This window comes from Zonotrichia albicollis, chromosome 14 (genome assembly GCF_047830755.1).
Source record: "Zonotrichia albicollis isolate bZonAlb1 chromosome 14, bZonAlb1.hap1, whole genome shotgun sequence".
Taxonomy (NCBI): Eukaryota; Metazoa; Chordata; class Aves; order Passeriformes; family Passerellidae; genus Zonotrichia; species Zonotrichia albicollis.
The window spans coordinates 19,566,851-19,582,250 of record NC_133832.1 but is presented as its reverse complement, the minus strand read 5'-3'; the positions used below and the strand labels follow the sequence as shown (position 1 = coordinate 19,582,250).

At 42.4% G+C, this 15,400-nt stretch overlaps 1 long non-coding RNA gene across 4 annotated transcripts in view; it reads right to left on the bottom strand.

The window, feature by feature from the left end:
• The window catches only part of LOC106629784 (uncharacterized), a 316,151-nt gene that overhangs the window by 188,122 nt on the left and 112,629 nt on the right, over positions 1-15,400 (bottom strand). For all 4 annotated transcript variants that reach the window (XR_012582612.1, XR_012582613.1, XR_012582611.1 and 1 more), the window contains one exon: positions 9,528-9,576. This is a non-coding gene — a long non-coding RNA (uncharacterized LOC106629784). The remainder of the gene's footprint in view (positions 1-9,527; positions 9,577-15,400) is intronic.

Below are 15,400 nucleotides of genomic sequence, written 5' to 3'. Positions count from 1 at the left end.
TCTAAAGCCCTAAGTAGTCACACCTCTGAAAAGGGGCTACTTTTGCTATTTGCTGCTAAAACTGATGAAGAGGGATGAGAAAAACTATGGGGTGTGAAGAGGGTTTGTGCAGCTTTCTCTAAGCAAAACCCAGCCAATTCCCTTGTCTGTAAGTAGTCATTTCTGCTAGATCTAGCCAGGTTTTACCTCCAAGTGTCAATTTGATGAAGCCAGTCTGAAAATGGTTTTTATCAGCTTCATAATAGAATTCCTAGTCGGGGGCAGAGAGGTGTACACACATTTTCACTTACTACAGATGAACCTGAAACACTGAATTTCAGATTTTGTGTGCCTTTACTCCAGGCCAATATAATGATTCTGAGTTTTCTGTGTCCCCTCTGAGTGTCTCAGGCTCCCAGCTGGTCTGGAGGAGTCTCAGCCTTTCCTATGGCCACTTTCCCAAGAACAAGACAGGCTTTTTCTCCTCCTGGGAGGTGGGAAAGAGCAGACCCAGGCACAGAGGGAGCCCCCAGACTCCTGCACCCCTGCCTGAGGAACCTTCACTCTTGTCATTGCAGTGCTGACACTCTTCCCCTTTCTACAGGTGGGGGAAGATATTTGCATGGCCCTTGATTTGAAAAAAACCCAACAAAGCAACATTTCTCTGCCTCAACTTCCACCTTAGAATCTAAACGTGATGCTCAAATACACCACACGTGCCTCAAGCTCTCCCAATGCAGATCCAGCCTATCAGGGGTGCTACCAGTGCTGAAATTTCAGGAGACAGACAGTTCAGTTTTATCTCAGATTATTTGTTTGTTTCCCATCTCCTGTTTTAAAGTCTGGCAACCTGACTTTTTTTTTTTCCTAAATTAATTTATTCTGTTGCTATGGTGACAGCTCATGGGGTCAATCAGCAGCAGAGGAGGAAGGAACACCTTCCTGCGAGCAACTGCAGAAAGGAACGTTCTGTAGGTGCAACAATTAAGAAATTGGATTCGTCTGGAGGAAATTAATGCGCACCCTCACAGTAAGAGGCCCAAATGATGTTTAACTCCCTGCAACACTTATTTCTGCCATCAGAGTGCACATGGCTAAGGAATGCAATCACCTGAACCCAGCACTGGATGCAGGTTCTGCCCCAGCCCTGGGGAGAGGAGACTGCAGTGGTGGAGATGGGACAGAGCAGATGAAATTTTAAATTTAATTGCTCCTGCTCCACTTCTATCCCATTTTAGTAGGTGTGCAGTGGTGGAATGCCTGGAACTCCAATAAAAGAGTGGGATGGGTAATAAACTGAGCAAGCTGTGAGCACCAAGAAGTAAAATCATAAATTCAATGGCCCCATCCATGAAGAGCTGCAGAGCAAGCCTGGACTGGAAACCCCATTTCCCCCAGAAATGGCCAGGACAGCAAGGGCAGAGCTGTGATTTGAACATTATATTGTCATAGGCAGGCTGGAACCTCTCCGTGCTGCCCAAAGCTTCATTCCCCTGCACTCCCCTTCTCAGTCCGTTATTTCAGATCAGGGGAAGCCACAGCACCATTGAACTCAGCTCTCAACACTTCAACAGATTTTCTGCACTGGATCACTTCCCTTTAGTACTCGCCATTAAATGAAATCTAGCAAAATATTGAATAAAAGTTGAATACTTCTTTTTCTTTGTATTTTGTGACCCAAGTTTTGCACTTCTCCCATGACCTTAAGTTCCATGTATTTTTCCTTATATTTAAATATTTTACCATGCTTATTCTTGCAGATATCTTGAAGAAATAACCTATTTTTTGCACTATTCTTTATGCTCACCCACTAATAATTTTCTTTTGCTTTATTAAATCAATTTGATTAAATTAAGTTACAATATCATTACTGCTAACAATTTCTGCAACATTTCAAATTCCTCTGTTAAATAATTCCCTATATGTTACATGGATACTTAAAATACTTAAAATCTTAGTGCATTTTTATATTCCCTCAATATCAGCTGCTTCACAATCAAACTTTTGTTTCTTTCTTTATTCCTAGCATGTATGTTCAGATAATATTATCACTAGTTCCTACATGCTCCTTTATTTATGAGACTTGTCTTTTTTACAGGATTAGCTCTCAAATAGCCATGGATTGTTCCACAAATTCTGTCACTAAGGAATGCAGTATTGTCATCCCAAAACATATCTGAAATAATATAGTTATCACAACCAAAATCTCCAGAATAAAATTCCCCCACCATCAAAGTTCTGTCTCTCTTGCAGATTTTTCTGTTCTAAATCAGCAATGCATTTTGCTATCTGCTTTTCCTAACTGCCCTCCAGGGTTTGAATAACTGGATTGCTTTATTGTTCTTATCTATGAAAGCCTTGTGATGTATCAGCCAAAACAGAGACTGATTCCACTGCAACTGCCCCACACCAGCTCACACCAGCACCACAACATTCCTCTGCTGCTTCTTGTTTATCCCACAATAGGTTTTATGGATTTAATGTTAAATTTTTAGGGATTGTTCTTCCTGGAGAGGCTCTGATTTCTGGGTAGCAGACTGCATTTGGTATGGCCCTCTAGACAAAACAAGGTGATTTTTCTCTTCATTTTTTCATTAATTCTAATAGATCAATCATTAGGGTTGGGCTGTATCTCTATTTTCCCTTCACTTTCACCAGCAGAGCCACCAATGCCCCATCCCACAGGAAGCCAAACCCCTCAAACCCTGAGCCTGCAGGGTCACATCCATCCCTCATCCTCACCAGGGAAGAGATGGGGATGGGATGAGGAGGAGGATGAGGATGAAGGCACTGCCAGGGGCTCTGTGGAAACTGCAGCTGTTGGGGAGGAGGGAGTGAAAGGGTCACAACTGTTCCAAGATGCTGTAAGGAAAATTAATCCACAAACACCAGAGGCTTATGTCCAAAAAGGAGACAGAGGAGTTCTTTCTGGCTTTATTTGAAAGAGAGAGAGGCCGTGGGGCATTCCAAAGTTTTGGAGGATGCAGAGTGAAAGCCCACTGAAATATCAACCCATGTGCTTTGGTTTGCTCCTTCAGCTCAAGGGAGACCAGAGCTTGTGCACCCAAGTGCATTAATGTTTAAAGGGATGTCTGAGGGGTGGCAGGATTTGGTCGTGGTTTCTTTTTGAAAAGCAGCTGTGCTGCAAAATCCAAGACCAAAGTCCTGGAGATGAATATCCAGAGAGCACAAAACTGCACGACAGTGGGAGAAGCCAAGCAAGGACAGATGAGAGAATTTTCTATTGAGTCCCAGTATGAAGAATCAACGTTTTCACCTTATCTGCTGTGAAATTAATCAGATTTTCACATTATGGTGGTACAAAGAGCTACCACCTGTGTAATTTCCTGAGCTCACTGGATTTTCTTTTGTCTGGCACCTCCTGTGCTGCCCAGTGTCATTCCTGTTTTGTTCACAGGCTTTGACAGTGTGAGTACATTTTCTCTGCAGAGCAGACAGCCCCCAGCTGTAGCTTTCCACATTGTGAAGCTGACACCACACAAATCAAGATGTGCCTTAAACTTGTCCTTGAAGTGCTTCACTTCCCTCCTGACCCCTCAGCTATTCACTGCAATTTTATTCCAGACAAAAAGAGGGGGATTTCGAGCTCCTTCCAGCGTGTACAACCCACAAATAAATCAAAATAGATCAATCTACAGGAGAACCACTACAATAATATTTAATCACACCCTCTGAATTCTGTTGTCAAAATCTTTTCCCACAACTATTCAGGTATATAAGGAGAGTAAACAAAGAAATACCTGAGATCTTGGTGCAATAACTAGATATTCTTCAAAATTTTGGAACTGCATAGAGAAGCAGTAACTAAAGAGGGTTTTGTAGAAAGTTATTTCTGTTTGAAGTTCATTGATTCTCATTCTGGATACTTTCATTTCAGCAGGCAGTAGTTTTGGGGTGGTTTTGCTATTGATCATCATCTGACACAGCAGGCTGCTGAGGTGGAAGTTAAACTCCAAATAATGAGCAGCAAAATCCCCAGCACAGGTCCAGCAGTGGGCAATGCCCAAATGCTGCGGTTAAAAGTTGACAAAGATCCAATCAGACTCATTATCCAGGCAGTACCTCATCAGATTGATAAAAAGAGACAATTTCACCCAGTGTTGAGATGCATACCTGCCACATGAATTAATTCTGGAGAAAGGAAAATAAATAATAAGAATTGTGCAAAAGATCCTCATTTTTACTTGATAAACTTCTTTCAAACCCATAGTAAAAAACCTTCTTTCATTATACAAAGTTAGTAATGTCCTGTATTAAATTAACTATTTAAGAGCAATTGAAGGCACTGATGACTGCTTCCATGTACTTTCAATCTATGGGAAACTGTTTCTAAATTGAAGCTTATTTCCCCTTTTCTCGTACTTTTCCCCCCCCCAGTTCTTCAGCATTTCATCTGTTTGTCAAACGTGTTTTGGATCTTACCATTTCCTTCCTTTCCAAGGAAAATGTAATTAATTCCTGCAGGACTCAATTAAGATTTTGAGAGCAAACCCTGCTGCAGAGTGAGACTGTGGGCTGGAGCCGTGCCCAGCCCGTGGGGACAGCAGGGTCACAGCCCCAGCTCTGAGAGCACAGAGAGAGGAGAGGCTGCTCCAAACGCTGTGTCCATCCTGCACGAGGCACCCAGGGCAATGCTTTGGGTACCTGAATGCAATTTAAGTGTTCTTGTGGTTCCTCTGGGCCTTTGGGGAGCTCAGTGCTGCCTGAGGCCCCAGAGATCTGCCCTGGGACATCTCAGCATCAGCACAGGGCTTGGCTTTTTCCCTGCTGGCCGTGCTGCCCAGGCACAGCTGTCCTGTGGGGTGCTGGCACCAGCCTGAGGCATTTAATCCTCAGGAGAACAGCAAAACCTCCCTTCAGCAGCATCCTCTGCAGCGCCCCTGCTCAGGCACCTTCCCATTCTGCCTGCGCACAGATGAGGGGATTTTAAAGATATTTATCCAGAAACACTGGGAGGCTCCTGACACCAGGCCAGAGAGCACCACATTTGTTAATTTGCTTTTTTCCTGTTGCATAGTAACGAAATTTACAGAAATCTGTCAAAATACGGAGCTAAGTAAATATGGCTTTAAATATTAAAACATTAATATTACACACAGATGAATATTTTGAGACTTTATGGCATCACAATATTGGCAGAGACAAGGACCATGTTCTGAGAACCAGCTAATTAGCAAAAAGGAGCATGATTGGAAGGGGTCCTAAAAAAGTTTTTTCCTGTAGATTTTAAGGAAAACCATGTTGTCAAAGGGACCTTGGGCTTCTCAAGAGCTTGAGAAGAGTCAAGTAAGTGGAATACAAGATGGAAAGACAAAAAAATGGAACTTTCTGAAAGCTGGGGAAAAGCCTGAATAGACAAGTGTAATCAAAGGAGATAAAATCTTACAGACCAGAGTAGAAATATTTGAGAACTAGATCCAAGATGAAATCCTCAGGCTACATGGGCTCCCATATGATCTGGGTAAGAAAGAGCTGGTTAATTTTCTTGAAAATTGGATTGCAAAAGCTTAACAGCTTGCAGTTGAAGATGACCCACTTTGCGTTGAAAAGGCAGACAAAAACCTTTAAAATTATAAAAGAAGGGGAAAAAAAGAGAGAAATCCTGAGTAGGAGGCAGGAGGATGCTTGGCCTCTCAGATCAGAGATAGAGAGAAGGATCCTCCTCAAGGCAGCCCATAAGGACAGTTCTAATACACTTCATATTTTCCTTTATTTCTTGTCCTTTCTGTCTCACAACAGCAAAGATTCCAGCCATCCCTGCCAAAGAAGCGAGGGGACGTTTCCACTGGTGTCTGACAGGAAATCAGGTTTCCCATCTGTTTGCCAGACAAGTCTGGGAGGTGCAGGACATGCAGTCCTGTGCAGAAAATGCTCCCCTGCCCCAGCATTCCTGGGCTCCCAGAGACATCCAGAGCTCCACGTTCAGGAGACTTCACAACTGAGTTTTAAATCACTTTTAGAAAAATACCTCATTGACTAAAAGCTTCCCTGTCAGCTCCAGGTTTGGCTCTTCACCATGAAGATAAATGGTATCAAATAACAGGCAACAAACATTACATTTAGGAACTGGTGATAACCACAAGTGTCCTGATTTGTACAAACCCACACCTGTTCAGCAGCTCTGAAGACAAAGCTGAGATATTTAGTGACCCAAATGAAATCTGAAAAAAGCAAATCACTCTGACCTTGCTTTCATCACGCAGCAATCAGCAGCCAACTTTCTTCTTTTTCCCTTCCAAATTCCATGCCAGTCCTCCCAACTCACAGAAACCTCCCAAACCCACGACCTCTCAATGCTTTCCCAAAGAAATTCCGCATTCAACACCTGCTGGAATGGAGCAAAGAAGCCTTTGAGGCTGTGCCATGCTGGACTGAGGAGCCACACAAATCTGTTATTATTGCCTGAATTTCTGCTGCTATTAGAGAGACAGAAAGATAGAACTGTAACTTTTTATAGATAACTCTGGGAATTTCACACTCCAAGGGTTTTCCTCATATCAATTTTCTAATTCGTTTCCACTTAGATAAATGAACACGGGATTATGCAGCACCTCATAGCTGAACAGCTGCCTCTAAATTTTAATTAAAAACATTCCAAACATTATGAGTTTTCAAACTTTCCAAAGCCAATATTTTTTTGTGGTTCTGGCTGTAGTTGTTGATCTGCTCTAGGTGCCATTCTCAATTGTTATTTGTGGATAATTTTCCCCCCACGTACTACATTATTCCATTTCTTCAGAGATGGATTGACACTGTCAATTTAAATCACTATTTATCCCATGTATTCTGTTTTAAGACATATAATTGACCTACAGATGGAATAGTCAATGCCCAGATTTCTTTGATAGTCCTATATAAATATACAGTCTGATTTACCACACGGAGATTTTTATTTAAATGAAACATGTTGTTCCTCACTGTGAATGTAATGAAGGGAAAAAGAGAAGATAATTCAGCTTGAATACATAATTAGAGAGCTACTTCAATGAATTTTGCAAAGATTCTCAGACTTCTCTTTTTTTTGTTTCTTTTAAAAATACTTTTAAAGATTTTAGAAATGGTTAGTTGGAGAACGTTGGCCTGCATTGAAAATTAAAAAGTGCAGTGCATAATCTAAGGAATACAGCATCTGTGATAACTATTTGAATTTTTGTTTTCAGACTGTCAAATCAAGTGTGTTTTAAAGTAGTCTCTTGTGAGTGTATGTAATGAAATAAATTCTATTTCAGCAGGTAATTTTTCAGGTGATTTGCTTGCAGCAAAACAAAATGCTCGGCTAAAGGGATAATAGAAAACCTAAGGTGTATTTCTATTTTTTAAGAAATGAGTATTGTTATGGTTAGAAATGAGTGATTTTTTTACTGGTGACTGAAAAAACAAGGTAGTGCCATATTTCTATTGCTCAGACATTGCTGCACCAGGAACCCCTTGCAACATCACTGAATTCTGTGACTGCCAGGGTTAGAATCTGACCCAGGTTTTTCCTTTACCTTCCAGACTGAAATTCCCACTCCACAAATGCAAGAACCCCAACTCCATCCACAGTGTCACACAGAGAAAGAATCAAATCACTTTTAAACTGAGTAAAGAAAAAATAACTTCTAAACTGAGCAGAACTCCTCAGATGCCTCAGTGCTTGGAAGTGCCACATACCCTTGGGTATAAATTTTTAATCCAGTTCACCAAGATCTCGCCTCTCTTCACATCTACTTTTCATGCTGTGATATTTTATTTCCTAAATGTTTGACAAAGTTACTTCCTGGGTAAAGTTTGGGTCAGAACTACAGGATTTCACATCAATTTATACTCAGATGTTTTTGTATTCTGCAGCACTAACACCTTCACAGTCCTTCCTGAACTCCCCTAGCAAAGCTGTTCTTCCTCCCAAACCCCCTGCATGAAATGTACTTTCAGTTCAGTTGCTCAGAGCAAATTCCTCCAGTGCTAGTTAAACCATCTCTCTCTAAGAGATGATAATTTTGTCCTTTCCATGTTGTTACACGACACAAAGCAACATGAGTGCACATACTGTTGCTTTTAAGGTGAAGAAAAAGGAAGTTTAATTTCTGAATCTAACATTCATAGATTTCCAAAAGTGACAGTGGACTGGAGGGTGACAGTGCCACCTCTCCCATGGCACTGGACAAACCAACAGTCTATCAACTTTCTCTTCTTCCATAAAAGAATGCAAAACAATGAGTTACTTACAGAAAGCGTGTGAGGAAGTTTGCTAGGAGAATGTAAACATCAAAAAGCTTAAAAAAATCTTTTAAAAAAATCAAAACAACATTTCCACAGAAACACAAAGCAATGTTGGGCTGCACAGTCCCAGAAGTGCTGTGAGTGGTCACAGCAGGACTGCAGCCCCAGGGGGACACCAAGACATCCCTGGGTGGAGCAGCAGGTTAGGGGCAGATGTTGGCCCTGCTGTCTGTCCTCATCCCTGGGTAGGGCAGGTTTTGGTTCCTGCTGCCTGTCCCCATGCCCAGGCTCAGCAGCAGGTTTGGGGCAGATGCTGTCCCCGCTCCCTGTCCCCATCCCTGGAGGGAGCAGCAAGTTTGGGGCAGATTTTGGCCCCTGCTGTCTGTCCCCATCCCAGGATGGAGCAGCAGATGCTGTCCCTGCTCCCTGTCCCCATCCCCAGGCTCAGCAGCAGGTTTGGGGCAGATGCTGTCCCTGCTGTCTGTCCCCAGTGGATGGAGCCGTTCTGCTGGGGGGCAGCAGAGGCAGTTCCAGAGCAGAGCTGCTGCTCTCCCTGTTCCTGTGCTATCAGCCAGCACACAGAGAGCTCCTGGGCCACAGCTGGAGGCACTCCTGGCTGCCCCGTGCCCCTGCTCCTGCCCGGCTCCTCACCCCAACACCAGCATCCATCCATCCATCCTCCCTCTCGCTGGGTTTGCTTCCAGCCCAGCCTGGAGCACCTCAGGCTCTCCTGAAGTGCACAATACAGGCACTAAAACCCCCCAAGCAACAATGCAGCACAGAAAACCAGCACAGAATGGAAAAAAACAACAAAACCCCCAAGCAAAGGCCTGGGGCTCTGAGCAGGCGGCAGCAGCACAGCGAGCACTGCCGGCACTCTGCAGCGCTCACACTGCCCTGGGTCACTGCTCCAAGGACCCTGAGCTGAGCCATTGGACACAAAATACAAACAGCACTGAACACACCACAGCAGCACCAGCTACCCCAAAAGGAAACTTTTGAAAAATGCAAAGGGTTTGGGTTTTTTAAAATAAATTTCTGCTTAAGCTCTAAGACTGGTGTGACAAACACCAGCAAGCCAGAGTCATCCACTGTCCTACAGCACACAGCACAAACAAGAGTGTGAAAACTGCAAGTACCACACTGTCAAAAAGGAGAAAATTCTGCAGACAATTTAAAACCTTCTTTTCTCAAGAAAATAAAACCACAGTACAGTTTCACAAGAAAAATCCAGAGCCTTCTAAGCAGCGGAGCAATCAGCAAAATTTGAATCCAAATCAGCAAAACAAGATCATTAAGATAAATTTATATCCTCCAAGTCCTACCTTGTCTTCCTAGATCTTGATTATGAAGTTCCATCAGTGCCCTTTATACCTGCACGGGAGGAGAAGGGAGAGCAATGCTTAGTACACAAAAACTATTGCCAGTGATAAATAAGAGCTGTCAGCAGGACTTTAATTTCAATTTAGCAGTTAAACATTTCAATTCTGTATCAGCAACACAACTAAAATTTAACTCTGGTGGGAAAATTATTTTTCTAACTTTATGGCATAGAAGAAAAATGTGCTAACTCATTCTGGTGTCACAAAACTTCTGCTGTTATAAAAATTTGGGATTTCATATATTTTCAAGATTTCAAAGCTGTTTTTTTCCCAAACACAATGGGATGACTCTTGTGCCTTTTGGAAACAAAGTATTTGAGATTTTACTTAAATGAGAAAATGATGTTTGCTAGGACAATGCAGAAAACATCAAGAGAAAGCTGCCCAACAGAGTGCTTTGTATCCTGGGCACTCATTTGTGTCCAGGCAAAAGGAATTCAGTTTCCATCATGACAAGAGGAACCAACTTCCAACAAATATTATGTTTAGGCACGATTTGCATCCACTTTGCAAACTGAAGAATCCATACTACATTGCAGAGTCAATGTATGAAGATACAAAATGAAGCACAATGAATAATTATCTTACTAGAAAACGTGCCTAAGCCAATCAGCACCATCAAAATGCAACAATTCCCAGATCTCCCAATTTCCAGATCTCTGGGAAGCTTTCTCCTTTGCCTACAAACATTCCACTGCTGCACCAACAATAAACACAAACTCCTTCTGCAATTTCTATTCCTGCTGCTCAATTAAAATCCATTTGAAAATATCTATCAATCCAGCAGATTAGTCAAGCAAAAACATTTTTAAAAAAAGGGGGAGAAGAAGTGAAATCCCGAGTTCAATAATTACAGACACAGCTCACTTTATTTTGACCAATCAGCCCTTAATCGTTTAGCCTGGTAAGACCAAAGTCAATTAGTACTTCTTTAATAGACTAATCCTTCTGCTTTTAATTGTCATATCAATAATACTGGCATATCCCTAAAGAAAAGTCAATAGTTATTACATCAACTAATTAAAATCTGACTTCAAAGGTAACTCACTGAGGGCTCTGCTCAGAAATTGCAAGTTCTTGGGACTAAAACAACTCTTCCTGGGACAGGGTGGGGAGGCTCATTTTCTTCTGTGAACCCACCAAAAATGTCTGGCTCTTCTTACCAGTAAAAGTGACTTTTTGATTGGCATAATGAGAAAACAGTAAAACAGATGGGTCTCCTGTGAAGTTGCACAAGATTCCCACTGGATAATCTAAAATGCTGACAGGTAAAGGAGTCCCACACTTGTTACTCACTGCAGATTAAAATTTAAACATTGTCTGAGCAAGCCAAGGATTTAAACCAATTTTCCTAGCATGGAACTATAAAATAAAATAACCTGAGACAGGAAATGACTGTTTGAGGATACAGGCCTACTAATGAGTCCAGGAAAAAACCCTTATTTTCCATAATGAGAGCAGGCAGACTACAAGGATGTTTTCCACTCTTCTGCTGGTGCTGAGTGTGAGAGGCTGTTACAGAGCTCTGTTACAGATGATTAAAAAATAATAATAATTTAAAAAATCTAGGAACTCTAATCTCTGAAACCCTAGGGTTTAGGGTTGCACTCAATCTTTACAGTAAAACTGAAAAGCAAAAATCCACTTTGTTTCCAAAGGGAGGGGAGACAAACCAGTCACACAGTATAGACTGTCTAAATGAATGTACAACAGAGAAAAAGTGGGAGGGGGAAAAAGCAGCAGCCATTAACAGGAGGAACAATTTTGGAGATGGATGGTCAATGATGCTTTTGGAGGCACAGTAGTTTGAGGAGATTAAAGGAAACTCTGAAGTGCCTGAGCTAAATAACCCTGTATTTCAAGCTGAACAGCATGAAAAGCTGAGATCCTTCTCCAACTGCAAGTACACTCCAAAAATATACAATACTTCCCCAGGTCAATTTATAAATAAATTATATGGATAACTGTACCATGAGCTCATATACAGATTTATTCATGGTACACTCATAGCAAACACACCTCAAGCTGCAATTCCAGCCTGATCAGTATCTAAGGAAACTTCTGCCTAGGATTTACAACACAGAATTCACCCTGATGAGTTACATAAAGAAGATTCTAAATACACAGGAGAAAAAAGAAATACCATTAAAACACACCTTTAAATACATGTGCTCTACATGGAATGAATGTATACGCAGTTTAATACAAGTATTTAACAGTAAATACAACTCTATTTTATTTAGAGGAGATAATTTCGGCCTGATAAAACCCCCAGATGAAAGTAAAGCAAAACCATTGAGAAGTTGATAAGAAAGGAGAAGTAGAAGAACAAAACACATCACAAATGCCAGATTCTTTATTTTCTACACCAGCACGAAGTGTTAGATCATTCTAAAGGTGAAGACGAGAAGTACAAACTGACGAGCTCCAATTTTGGCAAAGAGAACTGCTGGGAATAGAATCTCTCTCTCCCTAGTCCTTCAGCTTCAGGGATGTAAATCTCCAACAATTTTAACAGGGTTCTTTTTCTAAATAATGTTGATGGTGTTATGGTTTTCAGTGTATGTACATATACGTATATATAGATATAGATGATATAGATATATATACATGAATTCACACACATTGACACACACTCTACTGGTAAGTTGGATGTTTTACCATAACAATAAATGGGAAGAGAAGCAACATTTGTGCTGCCTAGGAAAACAAATAACTCCAATGCTTCTCCATACAAAATCCACCCATTTCCTGCACTCCACCACATTGTTTTCATGGTTAGAAGAGCTGAAAAGCCAGCCTAAAAATATTACATTATTGCAGCCCTGGAACAGATTGCTCAGGGAAGGTGTGAAGTTACTATCATTAGAGATCTTTTAGTAAGAGTTTTGCCAGCATCTATTTGTGCTTTGGTTCCATCTTGCATGAGGAGAGGGCCCAGGAGCCTCCTGAGGTCCCTCCCTCCCTTTCTGCAGCTCCACTTTTCCACTCCGTGCCATGGAACGCAGGAGAGAAGCCAGGGCAGTGCAATGGGATTTTTATTCATAGCAAATAATACTTATGAAAATAGAATGCAGGAGGCCTATCTATCACCTCTGTGATTTGACTACTAAACCACAACACTTCAAAGCACATAATCTCTTCCCTCATGACCCAGTAATGCGTTCAGGAAAAACTGCAAGAGCCAGAGATTTATTCCACTTGCAAGCCGTGTAGTTTGTTGTAGGAACCAACCAAAGCACAATATATATTAGAATTAAACCCTGTCCACCTCTTCAGAAACGACTCCAGGAAATTCCTATCAAATCTGTCTGCTGCAGTTAGCTTTTGTGACAGAGCCATTACAGAGAAATAAAGTGTCACTGGTGAAAGCAATGTCAAGCTGCTTTGAATTGGCTAAACAGCATCTGATGTCCTCAAGGATTAGAGTGCATTCTGACCCTGCCCTGCCAATCTGTTCAGCTTCTGACGCTTCCCCACACGGGGTCAGAGCAGGGATTGCTCCTGCCCTGCTCGGTGACCCAGAAGAGCCCGTGGCGTTTGCGCAGCAAACACTCCAATGCATTGTGAGGCTGCGGCACCCAGCAAGAGCCTGGGACAGATGTGCTTGCATGGAGCCTCCTCACACCGCTCAACGTGACTGCTCCCTGCCCTTGGTGGCCAGGGAAATGGAATGAGCACCCGCCAGGGTGGGCTTCACACGCACATGGCACTCCTTGTGACAAGTCTCCATCAGGAAATGCACAGGTTTCTAATATTACAGGAAATGCACACAACGTTCCTGATCTCGCAGGAAATGCACACACACAACGTTCCTGATCTCACAGGAAATGCACACAACGTTCCTGGTATCACAAGATGCGCACCACGTTCCTGATATCACAGGAAATGCACACACACAACATTCCTGATCTCACAGGAAATGCACACAACGTTCCTGATCTCACAGGAAATACACACACACAACGTTCCTGATATCACAGGAAATGCACACACAACGTTCCTGATATCACAGGAAATGCACACACAACGTTCCTGATATCACAGGAAATGCACACACACAACATTGCTGATATCACAGGAAACGCACACCCATTCCTGGTATCACAGGAAATGCACACAAGGTTCCTGATATCACAAGAGATGCACACCATGTTCTGGTATCACCCTGAGACTCGGACAGGCCATTTTTCACTGATCATAGCATTTCATGGAAATCATCATGGCTTGGAAAGCTAACAATGCTCCTGGGGAAAACGAAGAGGAGGAGATAAAAATGAAAAACTCTGCCCAAGCTGGAGAAGAGCATTCTGAGCAAACAGCACACTGAAGTGGACGTAAAGGAAAGGACTTTCTTGTAATGTGGTTTAGCCAAGCAAAGAGCAAAGTACATATTCCAAGTAATTTCAAGTCAAATTATTGTTTGGGTTGTTTTGTTTTTCTGCAAACTTTACATTACAAAATTTATATCTCTGAAGACAAAAAAAAAAAAAAAGCATGCTAAGCTGAGCAAAAGACACACAAAGTTTTAAGTTTGCCAAAGGAGTAAATGCAAAGAAAGTGGAACAGTGTAGGAGCAAAGATGATCTCAATAAAGATGTATTAATGCATTCTTTAAACTTTCAAAACTTGTGGTTTCAATGGGAGCACCAATCTAAAAATATCCAGGGCTGCAGAACCATACATAAACAATGAACAGAAGGAGCTTTGAAAGCTGGAAGGTTTTATCAAGATTTTATTTCCCTTTTTTTCATAAGATAAATTGGTCTGTGCTCATGACTAACGTTCATAAACACACAGTTTAAACCAAGGGAAACAACACAATCAAACATTCCATTTCTAACCAACAAATGACAATGTTACTGCAACAAAACACAAACTCTTCTGGATGAGAATAAAGTTCTCCTGGTGTGCTTTAATCGCTAATATTAGCATGGGAAATGGGGAAGCAGAGAAGAGGAATGGGGGAGAGAAGCAATGCAGGGGAACTGGAGGCAGATCAAGGGGTCAAACACCTCCAGCAGCTCTCTCCCACTGCTGAACAGCTCAGATGAGCAGAAATGGCTCAAAAGGATGCAAAGGGGCTGGAGTACCCACCCAGGAAGGTGAATTTGGGGTGTGCCCACCCTGCAGAGGGAGCAGTGCCATCCTTGCAGGGTGATGAAACGGCTGTGATTTGGTTTTACACACACTCGGGGTGAGCTCTGAGCCCCAGGGGATGGAGCACCGCCTGTGCTGGGGCAAGAACTGTAATAATTGTGATTGTGATTGCAGCTGGGACTGACTGTGCCTCACTCACCAAAGGGCTGCCAAACAACACCCAGGGAGGGCTCCTCTCGTGGGAAATGCTCAGGTTCTGCTATCACAGTGAGGGTTCCTCACCTGGGAAATGCTCAGGTTCTGCTATCACACCAAAGGTTCCTCACATGGGAAATGCTCAGGTCCTGCTGTCACAGTGAGGGTTCCTCACATGGGAAATGCTCAGGTCCTGCTATCACAGTGAGGGTTCCTCACATGGGAAATGCTCAGGTCCTGCTATCACACCAAAGGTTCCTCACATGGGAAATGCTCAGGTTCTGCTGTTACACCAAAGGTTCCTCACATGGGAAATGCTCAGGTTCTGCTGTTACACCAAAGGTTCCTCACTTGGGAAGTGCTCAGGTTCTGCTATCACACCAATGACTCCTCACGTGGGGAAAGGTGAGTGAGCCACTTCAGCAGGGAAAGAAATTTTCAGCACTCATTACAGCATTTCCTATTATGCCTCTTTCTAAGAAATAATTGCCTGCTTCTCTTTGTCCTCACTCTTACATTTT